This window comes from Entelurus aequoreus, linkage group LG04, assembly GCF_033978785.1.
Source record: "Entelurus aequoreus isolate RoL-2023_Sb linkage group LG04, RoL_Eaeq_v1.1, whole genome shotgun sequence".
NCBI classification, from domain to species: Eukaryota; Metazoa; Chordata; class Actinopteri; order Syngnathiformes; family Syngnathidae; genus Entelurus; species Entelurus aequoreus.
The window spans coordinates 65,468,515-65,475,921 of NC_084734.1; positions in this window are offsets into that span (position 1 = coordinate 65,468,515).

Sequence of the window (7,407 nt, forward strand, 5' to 3'; positions counted from 1 at the left end):
TCTATAAATGACATTTGTAAAGTTACAAAAGATTTAAAGTTAGTATTATTTGCGGATGATACAACAGCATTTTGTTCAGGAGATAACACACAGAAGATAATACAAATAATAACAGAAGAAATTAACAAATTAAAAAAATGGTTTGATAAAAACAGACTATCGTTGAATCTCAGTAAAACTAAAATAATACTATTTGGTAACAGTAGAAGAGAAAGTCAAACAGGAATACAAATAGACGGAATAGAAATTGAAAGAGTAAATGAAACCAAATTTCTAGGTATAATGATTGATGATAAATTGAACTGGAAATCTCACGTAAAAAATATTAAAGATTAAAGATTAAAGATACCAATGATTGTCACACACACATATACAACATAAAGTAACGAGAAACACGTCAATAATGAATGAAGCAAAACATGTTCTAGACCAAAAATCACTTCATATTCTCTACTGCTCGGTAGTGTTACCATATCTGAGATATTGTGTAGAAATATGGGGAAATAATTACAAAAGTACACTTCATTCATTAACGGTGTTACAAAAATGATCAGTTAGAATAATACATAATGTTGGATATAGAGAACATACAAAACCTTTATTTATTGAGTCAAAAATACTGAAATTCCATGACAAAGTGAATTTGCAAACAGCTAAAATTATACACAAAGCAAACTACAATCTGCTACCCAAGAATATACAACAATTCTTCTCAAAAAAAGAGGAGAAATATAATCTTAGAGAGAAATGTAATTTAAAACATTTGTATGCACATACAACACTTAAGACCTTCAGTACATCTGTATGTGGAATTAAATTATGGAATGGATTAAGCAAAGCAATCAAACAATGTACTAATATGATCCACTTCAAGAAACTCTTCAAACTTAAAGTGTTTACAAAGTACAAAGAAGAAGAATGCTGAATTTATTTAATTCATTCATTCTTTCACTCTCAAAATAATCTTACTTATCTCATCATATGAAATGTAACTTACTTCACCAATTATTATTTATTTATTTATTTTTATTGTGATTACTTATGGAGTATATTGTGAATAAATTGAGAACAGGAAGTGAACAAAAGTTTTAGAAACTGTTATGTAAAAGAAAAGGGGTAGGATTAAATAAGCTCTGCTTCTTCCTACTCCTTTTCGAACATGTTGAAAAGACAAACTGGAAATTGTGATGTATCATGTTGTATGCTTGCATGTTCGAAATAAACTCAAACTCAAACTCAATTAAACTCAAGACGGCACAGACAGCAGGATGTCGTTTTAGCTCTATTTAATAATAAACAAGGGAAATTAGGCGTGTAATTAATCTAAACTATGTATGGTGTGTGTGACTATGTGAAGCAAGTATATGATGAGTGTTACCGGGAGTGTTGAGCGAGAGGCGGAAGTCCAAGGGGGCAAGACAAGCTCGGAGGTCCGTGAGCAGGCGTGAGGTCAAGGGCAGGAGAGGGGCATCAAAGGTCCGTGTCCAGGCGGGAGTTCGAGATCCAAAAGGGGCAGCCAGGGAACCAGAGGGGAACACTGGGACACGAGACACACATCTCGCAATCAGGGGACGGAGGAATGCTGCTGGAACGATACGACACAGGACACAATGAGCACGACGGGGAAAGAACAGAAAGAGAGAGCGAGAGAGCATAGAGCTTGACACGAGTTGGCTTACTGTACGAAACAGGAAACTACGTTCTGGCCCGGAACGCAGGTCTGCACTGGCTTAAGAAGCCCAGGGTGCTCATCAGCGACAGGTGTGCAGATTGCAGATTGATTGCAGCTGCCTGCTGCAGCCGGAGTGGCACACGCAGGTGCGCTCTTGGAGATGCGCCCAGCGCACTGCACAGATCAATGCGCCTGGGCCGTGACACCTTTTATTTTGAAAGTGTAAGTTCCTCTCCTGGTTTAGCTTATGTTAAATGCGGTAACTTTCTTTTCCTCATACTCTCATTCAATTGATGCACAAGTCATTAACAATGTGTCTTCTAATTTTATAAGAGATCTATTTGAAGCAATCGTTTCCAAGTTGTTGTGATGTTTATTGATGTTTAAACATTAAAGGCGATTTAAGGTGATGTCATTTAGTAAATAGCATTTGACTGCAAAGTGAATAACTATAATGGCTTATTTGAAACGATAATATAACTGACATTTGTTGTGTGTATGTATCTTAACTGCCGTTGTTTGTATTGCTCTTTACTTTCGATGCATAAAACATAAGAAAAAGACTTTTCACTTTGTTTCATTGAATGACAGAAGGGTGATTAGTCTTTGGCCTGATCAACTAAAGATGTGCGCATATTAAAATGCTTACAACGTTGATCTCATAAGCTTGTGTGCATAAATGAGCAAAGTAAAGTGTGCAATCCATTTAGTGTGCCTGTCTTCATGTTTATGCAGATTATATGCTAAAAATTACAACGCCCTCAATACTGGGAGGAGAAGATGCAAATGTAATCATTTAGCAGTCAAAGTGTGATTTATCAAAACAGAAACTGTTCTTCCGCCACTGTTATGCGCCTATATTTAATACATCCATAAATGTGTGTGCAAACTGTCACAGTTACACACAAATGGCTGTGTAAAAAGAGGGGATTGCGCAGCAAAAACAGACAGACAGATAATTGTACATCCGATTTGTGCATGTCAACAAATGTGTACTGTCAAAAATAATACATATTGAACATATTGTCTATTAAATGTAATCATTTCATAATTTTATAGCTAATGGATGACTAAAAGTACCAGTAGAGTAGAAAAAAAAAGCTGACTTTATATGCGGAATTATGTTTCATTGTATCCATATCCAATTACAATTTGCAAAGTAGGTGACAATACCGTTTGAACATCACAAAATGCCACAAATTCAGTCAGCCATTTTGAATATTCCACTCTGAAAGTCTTCAGTAATTTCCGTAGATTGACGTCCCTGTAGTGACACTTCTGCACGCTGACCATATTATCAGATCAGTCATACTGGAAATATGCAAACATTAGAGAGAGATGTGCTGTCGCTTTAATTCACAATCCCTATATAAGACATGAAAGCATATCTTTTTTTCTTTTTTTTATGCATTGTAAGTCATAAAGAAATAAATACATACAAAGTCTGCTAACAATGTAGTCAAGGGGGGCTTTCTATTCTGCCCACAAAACCCTCTAAATAACCATGCAAAATCCGCCAACAATACTCTATATACATATTGTGATCTGAATATTAACCAAATATTAGCGATGTTGTTATTATAAGCGCTAACGCAGACAAACAATTTTTTTAGCGGTGGATTGATAACGCAAAGCTCAGGAGACCTGTGCTGCTTTACTGTGAGCTGGCAGCGATGTCTTGCTACTCCCTCATCATCGCATCTTGACTCGTCAAAGTTATTCTATATTATAAATCATGTCTCTCATCTAGATATTAGGAGGATTTAGCCATAAATCTAGAAGTTGTTCATCTGTGACATTCAATGTACACCCGAAGATGGAGACAAACACACACAGCCAAAGACAGTAGCTACAGTATGTTTCCATTACCCTTAGAAATGTGCAAAACCTAAATATCGCAATAAGAAACTGGTGATGAAAACACCCATATTTCGAAAAACCTCTCAAATATCGCAAAAACAGTTTTGCGATCTCAGGAAGTTTTTTTTGGGACATTTCGATATAGAATTTTTTTGCAAAATCATGATGGAAACACTTTTTTCACATTTAGAGGGCAATATGTCAATGCAGGACATGGCAGACGGGTCATCTTGGTCTTGCTTCCAATCGGTCGGTCGATCGATTATTGCCTTCACAACAATAAAAGCCGACCCGCAGGCTCTGAGAGACCCATGGCCCACGGCTTCTCTTGACACTTGTCCGGACAAGTGTCAAGAGAAGCCGTAAAGAAGTTGCCTTTAAGCGATCACCCGCTGCCTTTGTCTACTATCGACATCACGGAGCAGTGGCTTCAATATCTTCTTTAAAGTGGAGTCTTGCGGGATGACATTTTACAAGAATTACGGCTCATGACCCAAAATACCCTTTAATGGAAACACATACAAGTCGCAAATGTACTTTATTTTAATTTTAGAAATATTGCTTTTTTTTTGCGAAAAACTGCAATGGAAATGCAGTTTGTGTTGCAGGGAGACTTTTCCTTGTTAACTCTTTGTGTGCATCATGATTCATTCTTAATATAAACAAGAAGATATGGACATCCTAACAGTCATTATCAAAGTAAGAGCAGACATTGTCCAGTAAGCCATCGTCTTATTATGTTTGTAGTTTATATTTCTTGTTCAGGACTTAGCTATACTGCTGCATGATGCTTAGTGTTTCACTAAAGCTGGATATGTTTAGCACAGCTTCTAAAACTTGTGGATCATCTTCCTTATCTTCAGGATCAACAATATACGTTTCTGGATCATAATTTTTCACAAAGTAATCGTTGTTGGTTCTCACAAAGTCTGCATGATTTACATTGTTGTTGGTGATGAAGGGATCTGTCTTCCTGCCCCTACGTCATGGATTACGTGGCTCTCTTGCTTATTGTCTCTCAAATTGGCTCAGGAATCTCCGTGGATCGATTGGTACTGGGCCGCACAAGAAATTAAAAATAAATAAATAAATAAAAATCTATTTTTTATTTTTTTTATTTTTTATTAAATCAACATAAAAAACACAAGATACACTTACAATTAGTGAACCAACCCAAAAAAACCTCCCTCCCCCATTTACACTCATTCACACTCATTCGCACAAAAGGGTTGTTTCTTTCTGTTATTAATATTTCACCCCCCCACCCCCACCCCCCACAAATTTTCCAGCGTTGACTTAGTTGACGCAGTTACAAACAGGTTGGGGACCACTGGTTTAGATTACACTTTCACAGTATACTGCCCATCAAAAGTGGTGTGAGCTGCATATTCCACGACATATTAAAACAGCAAAGGTTGAACCGTTGGAGCCTACAGTTATGGTTATGGTATTAATACATTTTAAACATGCATACTATTACAATATGGTACATCACATATTTTTCAGTTTCTCACTACAGCATGTCTGAAAACGAGTTGGCAGAAGAATGATGTCATGAATTACGACGGAAATGTATTTCTTGGGCAAACTGTACCTGCTGATACATGCAAAATAGGGCGGTCTGCACTACTTTTGTACTTGTTATCAATTGTACATGCATTCTTAGTAGATCACACGCAACACGCCCACCATTAGTACATGCAATCTTATAGTTGCAGACGCTATTTAGCACATGGTAATTGGATCTTAGTAAAGCCCACTGTGTTGTTTATTTCAGAGGTTAGTGTCTGAAATAAAGGTTACAACAACAAAAAAATTATTAGGGACTTGTCAACTTTTTGCACATATTGAACACTGTTTTGAAAAGTGTAACCACAAGAGTTGCTTAATAAACTTGCCATTTTCATAAATACCACCTTTGTTAACTGCTACATACAAATGTATTTTTGAAATGTGGCAAGCTTAACTTTATGCTCTTGTCGTTGCAGGCATCAGATGTAACTAAATGTCCTGTTAATTAGTTTCCAGCATGAAGAGTTATCTGCAATTGAGGGGAAAAAGGTCAGCTGAGCCAACCTTTTAAATTAATCTTCAAGGAGGAGTCATATGTGGTTGTCAGGCAACTATAGATGAACAAATCTCCCAGTATCAATCCTGCTCAAAAGAATTAGATTACAACTGCAATGGCATGGCGCAGACAACTGTGCAGCCATTTTTATCTTAAGCAATAAGCACCAAAAGCTCCGATCATGTACATGCAGTACATTTTATTTATTGGACATAATGTAATAAGCATGCCATAAACACTGGAGGGGAATGGCTACTGTACTGTTATTAAAGCAAATAGAGCTACGATAACACAAATCGATGGCAAACAACAGCCTAAAGCTTATACAATGATTTACTAAATTAGCCGTGTAACAATTACACAAGCACTTTTTTCTTTTTATGTTTGACCTTTGATTAAAGTTTTGCCAGTGGGTGGTGGAGCACTTCATGCGTGGCCAGTGTGATTACCATCGTTTGTGCAAGGTTTACGATTCATGAGCAGAAATGTGTTTGTCAGGAGTAATTTTGTGTGTGCATGCATACATTTACGAGATATACTTGTGGCGAGTCAGTGAGGTGAAGGAGAGTGAGCAACTGTGGCGGTGTAATGTTGTGTTACAAACTGTCCTTAAGGAAACATTGTGTTTTGTTTTTTCGTTGTTCTTGTAACATGTTGCATGTACTATGAAATTAATTATCACACAGTCAAAAAAAAAAAAATAGCTCAAACATTTCTGTAAATATAATAAATAAAAATAGCTACAATTTAAGAAATAAGAATAGCTAAAAACATAAGAAGTAAAAACGGATAATATATATATATATATATATATATATATATATATATATATATATATATATATATATATATATATATATATATATATATATATATATATATTGTTTTTAATTTTTAATTTACTTATTTATGTTTTTGTCCTGTCCAGCTACTCAGGAAAATCATATTGTTGATGTAGATGCCCTTATCAGCTGTACAAAATTACTTTACAAAAGAGAAGTGTGGGACTCTTCTCTTGTTGCCTTATTTGTATTTGACTTTATTAAATGGATTTAAATTATTATTTGGTGCAGCCGAGCCGGAGCAGGAGGGGATAGAAAGAGAAGAAAAGGAAGACAGAGGGGGACATTGCGGAGACAAGAGGGGGATAAGACAGAGAGACAACAACAACAGCAAACACAGCAATAACAACAACATAACAACATCAGCAAATAGGATATGTACAAATATGACAGTAAAAGTGATAGCAAAGAAGCAGTTAGTGAAGTAAATAATGCAGAAATGACAATGAACATTATTACACTGCAAATGGAGCAATACAAATACCAATAGAAATAGCACTATTGATAATGAATAATAACAATAATTACCTCTATTACCAACAATACAATTGTTCAAATGCAACAATGCATATATATAATGACAACTTGAAATACAAAAGAAAGCAGATAAATGTAGGGGAAGAAAAAGAAGCCAACTAAATGTACGTTGTAGATTGTTATAGTAACAATAGGTTAAGCTTTGTCAGTGTGCCATGTGTTACCCAGTTTCCCGTAAGGCGACAACGTTAATGTATGTTTGATGAAACGTGATTATATACATGAGTTTGTGTATGTATATGTACTTGTATATGTGCAGTATGTGTATATGTATGTTTGTACAGTGAATGTATATGTACAGTATGTATGTATGTATGTAAAAAGACGGATAAAATATAAGCTCTAAACATAGCTCAAGATAAGTTAAACAACTAAACTCACACACAGTCATTAATGTACAAGTATTGCACATGTGTGTCAATAGTTGT